This window comes from Solanum tuberosum, unplaced genomic scaffold (genome assembly GCF_000226075.1).
Source record: "Solanum tuberosum cultivar DM 1-3 516 R44 unplaced genomic scaffold, SolTub_3.0 scf00464, whole genome shotgun sequence".
NCBI lineage: Eukaryota > Viridiplantae > Streptophyta > Magnoliopsida > Solanales > Solanaceae > Solanum > Solanum tuberosum.
In genome coordinates this window covers 1,379-15,576 of record NW_006239400.1, presented here as the reverse complement: position 1 = coordinate 15,576, position 14,198 = coordinate 1,379, and the positions used below count along the sequence as shown (strand labels likewise).

Genomic DNA, 14,198 nt, shown 5'->3' with positions numbered 1-14,198 from the left:
ATGCAAGAAAAAGGAAGCAGAGAAGTTAAGGCAGAGAGAACACCAAAAGAGGGGGGTCTAACAAGGACCCACTTGACCGAGCTATCAAAAGATTCAGGATTGAGTTTTGAGTATTTATCAGGGTGTCGATAAGACCATATAACCATCAACCACAAGGAACCTCATCAACTGGATCATCGAAGAACATACACATCTGGACTAAAAACGAGAAACGATAGCGGAATACAACACACTCAAGTGCAAGAGAAACTATTTTAGCTGGCAAGTTCCATACATCAGCAATTTTTAACAAAGAGAGGAGGGACCACTCTGATTGGGGGAAAATAGTGAAATGAGTATTTGAGTAACTCAGTACTCATTAAACCTCAACACAAATGGCCAAACAAAGCCTCCTCAATCAAAACAATAATTCACTGCTCGGTAAATCCCAACTGCAAGCACAAACAGAAGGGACCGGTTATGTGCTGAAAAAACCCATATCACCTAAGAAATCACTAGAGATGCAAGAGACAAGATTGAGAACCCCCATTTTTATTGAAGCACATTACCATGTGGTCTACACATTCATTCACCAAGAAGACCAAGAAAAAAGGTGCACAGGGATGCATACCGGACAAGCCTTAGAAGTTTCCAAACTAACCCTCTGTTACTGTCACCATGTGGTCTATACATTCATTCATCAATAATCAAAAATCAATCTGGCGTGATAACCAAGGAAAGTGGCGAGAAGATAAGTAGCAGAGGAGCACTTTGCAGCACTATCAAAGATCCAGAATTGACTTTTGACTTCGTCCGGTACTGCCCATAACACCATAAAATACACCAGAATCATCAAAGAACACGAGCATTTGAACTAACAACTAAAACTAACTGGCAGCAGAAAACGCTATACACACTTGTGAAAAGAATTATCATAGTTGACAACTTCCATATCAAAACAGTTTTGAACAAAGTTATGAGATACTGAAAAATCCAATACCTTTAGTCACAGACCTGGGAAAATGCTGGATCTTTCCCGACCACAAACAACGAAGCAAGACACTTGTTACTGTAGAACTACTTCCACCTAGAGATGCACATCTCTGTATTCTTGACCAAACAAAATAACAAGGTAAAGAAGTTGATGCGACACATTATTAGCATCAAAATTAACATTAAGATGGAAGTCAAGATATCAAATCCAAACTGATAGCTCCCATATGGTTGTGACACACATGTCTAGAATAGAAGATCCATGCCTAGAGAGCCAAATTTCCAATTCTACTTGCGTTGTGATTCAACAAAAGGAAATTGCTCGGTTTCAGAGTAGTAACCAGGGTGACACCAACACATGAATTCTCACAACAAAAACCTCAGAATTAACATTGAGACAAAGGTAACAGCAAGTGTAGAAGGAGAATCGGTCTCCTATCATCATTACCCATACCTGATCAAACAAACAACAATAATTAATCAATAAATTAGGAAAAGAATAGAACTAATTGCAAACGAATAAATAAATTAGCCCCAAAAAACAGAGCTAATTGCAAACTGAATCACACTAAAAAGTCAAGAACTCCCAAAACCCCCAACATTCCTTCTCTACAGAGATGTGATCAAAGAGTTGCAAATAAGAAACATAACCAATCGCTCCCCAAATATCAGTATCTTCGAAAAACAAAATTCAAAAGTACATGACTTGAGATTTATATAATTCTGAGATGGCCAAGAAATCAAAACCCAACCAATCGCTCCCCAAACGAAGGCATCATATACAATAATTGCTCATATCTTGATCAAACAATAATTACCCATATCTTGATCAACAACAAACCATATCAACAATCAAACACTGCCTATATCCTCAAGATACTAAAAAAAGAATACCAAATCATATACAATAACAGCCCATTTCTTGATCAAACATTACTACCCATTATCCTGATCAACAATAGTTACCCGCTGTGTTGATCAACAATAATTACCCGGATTAAAAATAACGATAAGGCACAATAATTACCCAATATCTTGACCAAACAATAGTTACCCACAATCTAGATCAACAATAATTACCAGTATCTTGATCAAGCAATAACTATCCACTATCTTGATCAACAATAGTTACCCAGATCAAGAATAACAATAAGGACAAATTTCGCAATGCTTCATCAAGTGCTTCTTCCAGAGTTAAACTTCCATTAGTTCATGTTTTGAGAAAAAGTATTTCCTCTCTTTCCCGTAACTCAAGCTTTATCACATCCAAGATACTAATCCACAGATACCAATCCCAAACCAATAAAAACCAAATAAGAATGTGAGATAAGCCAAAGAAAGAGATACCCAACTCATCATAAAAACCCGAACAGAAAGCTACTTCACACCTATACTAGTTGAAATATTACCTATAGACCATCTATATTCAGTAACTGCATTTTGCACAAGTGAGATGAGACAATTATTTTGAGAACATTCCGTTCTTACTCATATTAAAACTGGATCTCCGACACTGCTAGGTGCACATAGATTAATAAATTACTACACATTCTAGGAGAAAGCACATTAGATACTACTGAGTGACTAGAACGCTCGAGTGTAGCTGAACACACCCCCACTCAATATAACCAGAAGAACTTGTAATGTTAATCCGAAAATGTTAATCCAAAATAGATATTATAATACTTTGAACATGCAAAAGATGACTAAAACAGGTCAATGTAAAAACAGGAATCCAAGTGATCATACCAGGACCTTTTTCTGTTTAACATAATCCACATCATACTGACCTTTTCTATATAACATGCTCCTCAACAACTGATTTACCATCCTCCCAACTTCTCTCCACTTTAGGAGAGCAAATCCGTTTATATGTTACTGAATTTGTGTATTTTAGCCACAAAAAAAAAATAAGTCCTTCAATCCCAGCGCTATCAAAATAGCTACAAGGACTTGAGAGAAAAGAGGAACATTCTTTATCTGGCGAGATTGGACAACTGGAGTTTAAAGTGAAATACCCCACTCAAATTATTTGGCACATTTGGACAAATTTGGACAACTGGAACTTAGAGAAAACAGAAATACCCATTCAGTGGCCTTATTTTAAAAGAAATACCACAACAAACTGAAGCCAAAGAATCCTAGCTACTTCAAGATGCTAATACCTTCCTCAACTTAAAAAATAGTACACTGACATCTGTAGTGCTGTTTTACAGGTAAGAGATCAAAATCAGCAAATACAACAAATGCTCTAAATACCAAAGTCAAACATTATCAAAACCACTGTAAATGACTTTAACAGACTGCTTCTCAGAAACTCCTTGATATTGTCTAAGTTGCACGGACTCTTCACTTTCGATGCCACACCCATGTCGGATTATCCTAAAATACAGTACTTTTAGCGAATTTGACACGCACCCCGTTGACATTTTTGAAGATAGGATATTGTCCCCTTATCATGCTGGGTGCAGGAACCCATCTAACGGGGTGGACAATACAATATAACTGTGAAAATAAAGACTTGTAAGCTTATGGGTAGATAAAGACAACCTGAAGACATCAGAGGGAGACCTATTCGTGATTTTGAACGAGTCAATCGCCTAACAAAATGGAATATAGAGAGCAACATCTACAAGGGAAGGCTCAAAAACTTCTACTGAATAGTGTTCCAGCGGAGAAGATGCAAAAAAAGATAATTTGTTGCAGGTAGCAGAGACGAGGTTTACTTCGTTCCAAAGATTATTGATATCCAAAAATAGAAACTGCATGGTCTATAACCTTACCATCATTACCTCGGGTCGAACCAGAAAGGAATTGCCATAACCTAAACAGGAAGTCCTTGGATGCCTCAAGAAACCAACAAAAGTGAGAACTTACCTCCAAGTCAAACTTCAAAATAAATCTGCAAAACCCAAAAATAGATACTCTTCACCATAAGCTCACCCTTCAGGTCTCACTTCCTGCACAGGAGGCCAAGCATTCTGCCAGACTTTCTTTTTTGCAACTCACAGATCTGCTCATATTCCATACCTATATAGCAAAATCAGAAAATTTACGGATACAACAGCACCAACAAATCCAGACCTATCCAATTCAGTAAATACTATAAAATCATCGACCGTCACTGGTCACACAAGACTAGTTGCATTATGGCAGAAACCTCAAAAAAAAAACCTCCTTGACCCCTCCGCCCAAGCTTCCAATAGCCACAACCAAGGAGCAGAAACCCGCATCGGGGACAAAATTAATCCCACCGGATCAAATAAGACAACGGGAAGGAGAAAACAACTCGAGTTGCCAGCCCTCCCCATTACGACCAAGAAGGGATGTTTATAGAGGGCAGCGGGATGAAATAAATGAGTATGACATTAAAGTAGAGGTATCAACTCCAAACCACCAAAGACAGTTGCAACTTTGTGAAACACGTAAGAACATTCTCATTATCACTTTATGCAAAACTTAATTAAAATCTTGCCCACGTTGATCCACCATAAACATCTCTAACCATCATGCAGAGGAAGTTAACGAACAGCTTTACCCACATTAGGGGGAGGGAAGAAAGAAGATAGGTCTAACCGTAACCTGACTACACAAAGACTCCCAAGAGAACTCCTAAGTAGGCTGAATGACTGAAATCATAGTTGGATCTCTCTTTACCAAAATGTTATTTCCTAATGATGCAACAGAGAATCAGGGAAAATGATAAAAATGGAAAACCCCTCTATAACCATACAATACCTCAAGTACTAGACACAAGAGCCTACGATTTGTCTCACTTTAATATAAGCACAAATGAAGTTAGGAAAGTTAACCAAATTTTATATGATTTTTGAATATTTTAAGTTGTTAATATTGTTATCTATAATATTCTTTTAACATAATTTTCAAATAATATATGTTATTTCCTTTGTCCTAATTTATGTGACACACATAAAATTTTGAAAGTTAACTAAAATTTTAGTATATTCTTTAAATATTTTAAAGTATTAATTATTACTACAATTTATAATTATTGGAGAAATTCTTCATGAACAACCAATGATATAGTGAGGGGAAAAAGTGAGATAATACTTAACAGTTAAAAGGTTTTCTGGTCCCCACTAACTCACATGCGGAACTGATAGAATTAAGTACAATGACGAAGGATGAGAGGATAATTTAGGCAATACACATCTAAACTTCCCATAATAGCTACAGAAAGATTCTTTTCAAACTTATCAGATTATTCCATCTTACAGAAAATGACCAAAATACCTTCCAAATGCCGAAAAGGCATGTTCAACTGGTGAATGGAGAGCTATATTTGATGAATGAAGGAAAACACAACATCATTTTTCAAAACTGTCGAAACTTGGTCTAGTTAGGGCTTTTTAGAAGATCACTTTTAACTTGTGCAAGGTTACTAATAGATCACCAATACAAGAAAACCAAGGAGCAAAGAACAATTCCTGAAATAAGAAACGAATTATAGCTGGTAGTGCAGATCTGTGAAGTGACATTTGAATGAACAAATTATCTGTTTAGTGACATATTAGGAACACGGTTGACTAATCATATTAGGAACACGGTTGGCTAATAATACATCAACGATATAGCAAGAACATGGAGAATAAATACCTTGGATACAGGTAAACTTCTCAATGGATTCTCTGTCATCTCTTTCTTTTCTTTTCGTTTCATTTAATTGTTCTATGTTCTAGTGTTATATGATAATAAGATGTTTAGAAATCCGAGGTGCCAAACGACTTCGTCGGTAAGAGCTCTTTGGATTCATCAGCCTGTTATCACTGGCGTACCTTTGATCCGTTGAGCGAGAGCCCTTCACACGGGACTCCCGGATCACTATGGCCTATGACAGAACAACAATGTTCTATAAACAATAGCAATTTCAATAGTATTAAGAAAATTAGTACAAAACTTAACTCAGAAGAGTACTTAGAAGAACAAGATCCATTGATAAACTTCCCAACTTGCATGATGATCTGACATGTAATGGATTTACAAGGATATCTCATCAGAAAATATTTTACACAAAAAAAAATAGTTACCTCTGTGTTGATATAAATAACATAAAGAGTGTAAATGGCATGTTACACAAATGATGAGCCAAGTTTTTTACTTCATTTGTTCGAGATTCAATGGATAAGCTCGGTCTTTGGTGCTAAACACTGTTCAAATGACAATGTTTTACGGAGGAAAAAAGTGTGCAGGAACTCTCTTTTTATATTATAGTTCTACATAATAGCTAATAGTCTGAAGCAACTCCTCAAAGGATTGAATATCTGAAAATAATATACATGTTTCAAAAAAATAGTAGGGGAGAGATCTCCAACATAAGAGACCTCATCAGTTGGATCATCTCAAAATATAAAGCATCTGGACTGAAAGCTGAAAATGCACCTGTGGAGAGAGTTAACGTAATTGAAACTTCCATTTAACAGCCCTTCTGACAACCAGATAAGGGGATCTCTCTGACCAGGGAAGAAAACTGAATCAAAAAGTTAGATACTAATACAAGGACTGAACTCACGAAACTTCAACACTAAGACAAACAAGGCTGCTCCATGAAAGGAAGACTTCAATGATCTTGAAAGATACAACAACACAAGCACAAAAGAAGGGAACAGTTAAAGCGCAGGCTGCGAAACCCATGCCACATAGAAGAGATCACTAGAGATGCCAGACAAGATTGCATAACTCCCTTGACAGAGCCTGATGATATCCAAATTGCAGTGCAAGCACAAGTACCAATATGGCAAAGGAACAGGGTACACACTGAAATCAAACTTCGAAATTACCAAATCTGATGTAATCTACAAACATGCATCCAAACAAACAAAATCAAGTGGCATGACAAGCATAAGAGCAGCAAGAACACCAAAGTAGAGGAACTCTTGGGACCATAAGAGGATCTAAAATTGAGTTTGGGTACTTCTCAGGTGCACATGAAACTCAGGGATCTCACCATTTGGATCATCCCAAAAAAAATAATTGACAAAGAGAAAAGGGGATCATCCCAAAAAAATAATTGACAAAGAGAAAAGGGACTCGTTGATTAGGAACAAAAATTGAACTGAAGTTCATGCTCTAGAAGACCCAACGGTTACATGCACAAAAAGAACATAACAGGTAAGTGGAAACCCATACCACGCAGGAGAGATCACTAGATATGCCAAACAAGATAAGATTGCAAAGCACCCTTTTCTTGATGCCTGGTGATATCCAATATCCAGATAGCACTGCAAGCATCAAAATGGCAAGAGACATGATCAACAGGATGCACACCGAAACCAAACTACAAAATATCCAAATAAGTAACAGAACATGAAAAGTTATACGAACTGGTAGGCTATACTACCACCATGTAGCCTACAGACATTCATCCAACCAAACTAAATCAACTGGTAGGCTATACGAACTCAGAGAAGGTAAGTAGCGAGAACATGAAAAGCACAAGAGTGCATTACAGGGCCATCAAAAGAGCACGATTGAGTTTAAATACACTTATCATATGTTGTCCCCATAACCATGGAGATCTCATCAGTTGGATCACCAAAGAACATAAGCATCTGGACTATTGAAAAACAAATATGGCAGCAAAATACACCCTAGTGAAGCAGTGGAGAGAAGGGCACCTTTCTGATTAGGGAAGAAAACTGAATTGAAGATCTCAATAATCATTAGAAGCATCGAACAAAAAATCTCAACACAAAATTGACAGACCATGCCGGTCCATGAAAAGAAGAACCTATCCCTCTGTAAGACCCATCAGCTACAAGCACAGAAAAATGGAACAGTTCAAGTGCAGATCTAGTGAAGACCGTACCACCTCAGAATTCACCACAAATACCAAACAAAATGGAGAACCACCTTCGAAGCTTGATAATCTCTAGATTGTAGTGCAAGCACCAACATGGCCAAGAAACAGGGTGCACAGGAATGCACACTGGACACCAACCTTCAAAATCTTCCAAGTCATAACCTCTCAAAACAAAATCAAGCTAGCGTAATACACGAAGAATGAAGCAGAGAAAATGAGCAGTGAGGACACCAAAAGAGAAGACCATTAAAGATCCAAAATTGAGTTCTTGTCAGGTGTCCAAGGGACCATAACCATCAACCATCAAGAATCTCATCAAATTGGGCCATTGCATCTGGACTGAACACTAAAAATGGCAGTAGAATACAACACACACCAACGTTAAAATAACTATTTTAATTGAAAATATCAGAAATCATAAAAGCCTGAACCAAGGAAACCTCATAAATGGACAAAGAAAGCCGCTCCATGAAAAGAATATTTCATAGCTCTATAAGATGCAATGGTTGCAAGTACAAAAAGAAGATACAAACCCATATCATCCAAGAAATCACTAGAGATGCCATATAGACAAGATTTAAAACCCTTTTTTTGTTGAAGCCCTGACCAATATATCTAAATTGCAGTGCAAGAACCAAAAAGACCAAGAGTATACAGAGATACCATACTGGATATCAACCTTTAAAATCTCCAAATCTTAACCTCTATTACTGTCACAATATAGTCTGCACATCCATGAATCCAAACAAAAAAATAAGTTGTGATAACCAAAATATCTGTACCTAGAAGACCAGATGTAGATGACCACTTATGGTGCTGTCTAAAGAAAAAATCCAAAATTGGATGAGTACTTATCAAGTGTCCATAGCCATTACTGGATATCAACCTTTAAAATCTCCAAATCTTAACCTCTATTACTGTCACAATATAGTCTGCACATCCATGCATCCAAACAAAAAAACAAGTTGTGATAACCAAAATATCTGTACCTAGAAGACCAGATGTAGAGGAGCATTTATGGCGTTGTCTAAAGAAAAGATCCAAAATTGGATGAGTACTTATCAAGTGTGCATAGCCATAAGAGACCTTATCAGTTGGATCATCGAAGAACATAGTGTCTGCATTAAAAACTTCACGGCGGCAGAATAACAACACACACTAGTGAAAGATATTATCTTAGTCGAGAAACTACTGAAGAAAAATGAATCGAAAATCTTGATACTCATAAAAACTTAAACTAAAGAAACCTCAACACAAACTGGCAAACACGGCCACTCCATGGAAAGAATAATTCACTGCCCTGCAACCAATGGCTGCATGAACAGAAAGAAGGGAACAGTTAAGTGCAAATCTGAGGAACCCCAAATCACCTAAGTAATCACTAGAAATGCCATAGAAGAGACTGAAAACCCCCTTCTGTCGAAGCCCGGACAATATCCAGATTGTTGTGCAAGCACCAAAAAGACCAAAAGGTGGCAGAGGATCACATGTTGATAAACCAAGCTTTGAAATTTCTAAATTTTGAACGTCCATAACAGTGTCATCATATGATCTACTACACATCCATTCAACCAAAACAAATCAGTGTGATAACGAAAAACCTATGGAAACAGAGAAGATAACTAAGTAGCTAGAGAATTAAAGTAAAGAAGTATTTTACGCCACTATCAAATGAGATCTAGAATTGGCCGAGTACTTATCAAGCATCTATAGCCATAGAAGACCTCATCAATTGGATGATCAAAGAACATAAGTGTCTGGACTGAACTTCACGACAGCAGAATACAACACACACCGGTGAAAAATAATGCCCTAGTTGAGAAACTTCATACAACACTTGTTTTGACAAAGACAAAGGCCCATTATGGAAGAAAATTGAATCCAAAATATCCATAATTATAAGAGACTTGACTAAAGAAATCTCAAGCAAACCAACAAAACATAGCCGCTCCGTGAAAAGAAGAATTCACTGCTCTGTAAGCAATGGCTGCAAGAACAGAAAGAAGGGAGCGGTTCAGAGAAAACCTGACAAACCCCAAACCACCTGAGTAATCACTGGAGATTACATTGACAAGACTGAAACCCCCCCTTTTGTCAGAGCCAAAAAACATCCAACTTGCAATGCAAGCACCAAAAAGACCAAAAGGAGGCAAAGGATCACATGTTGGTTAACCAAGATTTTAAATTTCCAAATCTGAACGTCCATAACAGTGTCACCACATGGTCTACACATCCATTCAACCAAAATTAGTGGGATGACAAAAAAAAATGAAAGCAGAGAAGATAAGTAGCTAAAAGAACAAAAGTTGAGAAGTATTTTATGCCACTATCGAAATATTTTACATCACTACCAAAAGATCTAGAATTGGTCAAGTACTTCTCAGGTATCCAAAGCCATAAGAGAGTAAGAGACCTTATCACCATAAGAGAACTTATCAATTGGATCACCATAAGAACATAAGCATCTAAACTAAGAACTTCATGGCAGCAGAGTACATCACACATTGGTGAAAATAATGTCCTAATTGAGAAACTATGTGTGAAAATAAAATAATGTCCTAATTGAGAAACTACCATAAAAGACAAAGGAGTCAATAGGGAATACAACACACATTGGTGAAAATAATGTCCTAATTGAGAAACTATGTGTGAAAATAAAATAATGTCCTAATTGAGAAACTATGTGTGAAAATAAAATAATGTCCTAATTGAGAAACTATGTGTGAAAATAAAATAATGTCCTAATTGAGAAACTATGTGTGAAAATAAAATAATGTCCTAATTGAGAAACTATGTGTGAAAATAAAATAATGTCCTAATTGAGAAACTATGTGTGAAAATAAAATAATGTCCTAATTGAGAAACTACCACCAGTCTCCTATCATCATTACCCATACCTGATCAAACAAACAACAAATATTAATCAATAATTTAGCCAAAAAAGACTGAACTATTTGCAAATTGAATCACACTAAAAAGTCAAGAACTCCCCTAACATTGAAGATCAAAGAGTTGCAAATCAGAAACCTAAGCAATGGCTCCCTAAATATTGATATCTTTGAAAACCAAGATTCAAAAGTACATGACTTGAGATTGTATATAATTCTAAGATGGCCAAGAAATCAAAAACCCAACCAGTCGCCTCCCCAAACGAAGACATACCCATATCTTGATCAAACAATAATTACCCACGTGTTGATCAACAACAATAACCCATCATCTTGATCAAACAATAATAACCCATCATCTTGATCAACAATAAACCATATGAACAATCAAACACTGCTTATATCCTCAAGATACCAACGAAAGAAGACCAAATCATATACAATAATCTACAATAACTACCCATATCTTGATCAAACATTATTACCCATTATCCTGATCAACAATAGTTACCCGCTATCTTGCTCAACAATAAGTATCCAGATTAACAATAAGGAGCACAATAATTACCCAGTATCTTGACCAAACAATAGTTACCCACAATATTGATCAACAATAATTACCAGTATCTTGATCAAACAATAACTATCCACTATCTTGATTATACAATATTTGGCCTGTATCTTGATAAACAATAGCTACCCAGATCAAGAATAACTATAAGGCACTGTAATTACCCATGTCTTGATCAACAAAAGTTACCCATATGAACAAGCAAACACTGCGTATACCCTCAAAAACAATCAACGAACGGGGTTTTTGGACCAAGAAAGAATATTTATAGGGTTGATGTATATTTAGACTAAGAAAGAATATTTCAAAGGCGGTGGCATTGGGTCGGTGTTTTTCAGAATTAATTTAGCCGTTGTACGCGTTTATTAATTTAGCCGTTATACGCATTTTTAGAATTCAATTTAGCCGTTCAACAAACTAAATTTTTGACTATATATATTTTATATAATTTATTTTTAAATTATTTTACACTCAAAGTCACACTGGTTCATAGGAATGGCAATGAAGCGGGGCAGGACGGTTGCGGGGCAAACCCGCATAAACTCGAGAAGATTTCAACCCGCTCCACCCCGCATAGCACAAAATTTTGTTTTCAGTCCACCCCGTTCCGCCCTACATAGACCCACCCCGCTCCGCCCCGAAATAACATTTTTAAGAAAATAACTGTGTTTGACACATTAATAAAATTCATCAAATTGAAAACTAACACATTTGAATAATTTTACCACGACGTAATAAATATGTTATATACAGTACCTCACAATATCCCCAACTTATAAGAATTGGAAACGTCCAAAACAGGGACAATTAAATTGGAGACCAAAATGTGATGCCTTTCAGTGATTATAAAATAAAGAGTTATGAATATTATAAGAGTTTTTTTTTTAAATGATGAATATTACAAGTGAATAAATTAAGATAAAATTGAGTGAAGATCAGTATACGATTGAAGAATTTCTTTTGAAAAAGATTAGAGTGAAGAAAGAAGGACATGGAAAGGGAACTGTTGAAATGTCTTCTAGCATATTCAAATAGTTTATGTTTAGTAAAAGTAGTAAAGTAGAACTAATTCACACCCGCATGAAATCCCTCAAAAAATATTTCAACCCGCCTCATTGCCATCCCTACTGATTCACTTTCAGTGTCAACTTTAGTGAGTTTAGCATTGTTACTAAAATTAGTGAATTAGCTCGTGCTTCATGCGATTATTAACAAATTCGTATCTAAATTTTTATTATATATTTTTTATTTTTGAATATTGAAATAATTCAAATATAATTTTTTAAATCTAAAATGAGTTATTGTTACTTTATATTTTGAAAAATAATCTGAACACAATAACTAATTTTAATCCATAAGCATTTTGCAAAACTTTTAAACTTTTAAAAGCAAAACAAATGTCATTCAAGATAAAGCACACCTCTATATTTTTATTAAAATATAAAAGGTGGATGAATGAAAATAGCATATTATGTACCAAAATGAACAAAGAATTACAAAAAAAAAAAAAAGAGAGAAGGGAAATGTCAACAAAAAAAAAGTGTAACATATATCGCATTGTTGGAATGCTCCTAAAATAATTAAACATAAAATTATATATAGTTTCCGTATTCACGTTATATAAACGACTAATAAAATTCTTTTGAAAAGTATATATTTATAAGAAAACAGATTTTCTTATCATCAATATTGAAACAGTATATATATCATTATTATCGAGCATTGTACTATTTTCTCACACATTTTTACTTAGAAAATGTTTCTTATATTATTTATATGTTCATGACTAATATGATAAACGTCGTTAATTGTCATGACTTTTCATATTTTAATATATTTAAATTTAATGTAACTTATCTTTTAAATATCAATAATTATTAGTTTGTTACTTATTTTTCAATACAAAATAAATATTGCATTGATCACTCTATTTTTCTAACAAAAACGTGATACAAGAAAGTAAAAAAAATAATTATGAGAAGGCAGTTTTTATGCAATATTTTGTGTTTTAACTCTAATATAAGGAAAAAATTCAAAAATCTGAGAAAAAAAAGATAACATTAACGATATAGGAAATTCAAAAAGACATAAAAAGGAAGAGTAAGGAAGGAAAATTAATAGCATTGATGATGAAAGGAATTAAATGTGCTCTTAATTACAAGATCATTCTTTCCTTTTTTCTCCTTACCATTTGATTAATTTTTTTATTACTAAATCAATTTCGGAAATTATGAAACAAATTAAGATTATATTTCACATCTGCAAAAAAGATGAAGTTAGTTGCTGGTTTAGTTGGAGGTGGAACAACATCAAAAAGCAAATACCTTTGTTAGATGATACAACACTTCCACAACCACGGATGGAGCACATTAATGACCCAGAGGAAGATAATGAGCTACAGCAAGGAGAAGGGAACAAGAAACATGGGAGCAACGGAGAGTAGGATTGGAATTTATGGGAAGCTCTAATTTGGAAATCATATTTCAGGGGAAGACTAGTGATGTACCGTGAGTTTACGGTACTAGTGATACGTTTCACTTGGGATTTGTGAATGTCTAACGCATTTTTGTGTTAGTTTTATATGTTTTTTGTTGTAATTTCAGGAAATAAACTCAAGCGTGAAAAGATGAAGATGTAGTTGAGGCAAGTGCTGAAAAGAGTCACCTACGGAGGCACCTACGGACCGTAGGATGAGTGACGCCCCGTAGATAAGGGTCGTGGGACGACCAGGCATGGCAAGATTGAAGCTCATGGAAATCTGACCAAGTGTGGAACCACGGTGGGGACTGACGGACCGTCGAATGACTTACGGTCCGTCCTGCAGCTCCGTAGAAGTGATCAGAGGAGTGGTTCCAGTACCTGAGTTGAAATAATCTAAATATAGAGCGACAGAGGTGACTGACGATCCGTCGTCTCACTGACGGACCGTGCTGCTGGTTTGTGGAAG

General features: G+C 35.6%; 1 long non-coding RNA gene across 2 annotated transcripts; it reads right to left on the bottom strand.

Moving 5' to 3' along the window:
* Window positions 1-5,031: 5,031 nt before the first annotated feature.
* LOC107058285 (uncharacterized) lies at window positions 5,032-10,431 on the bottom strand. 2 transcript variants are annotated; one of them, XR_001471925.1, is made up of 3 exons: window positions 7,120-10,431; window positions 5,590-6,747; window positions 5,032-5,420 (listed from the first exon to the last, which is right to left on the bottom strand). It is a non-coding gene; the product is annotated as an uncharacterized lncRNA (long non-coding RNA). The 2 variants fall into 2 exon arrangements; XR_001471924.1 differs by having other exon boundaries at window positions 5,590-7,211; window positions 7,608-10,431.
* Window positions 10,432-14,198: the final 3,767 nt, after the last annotated feature.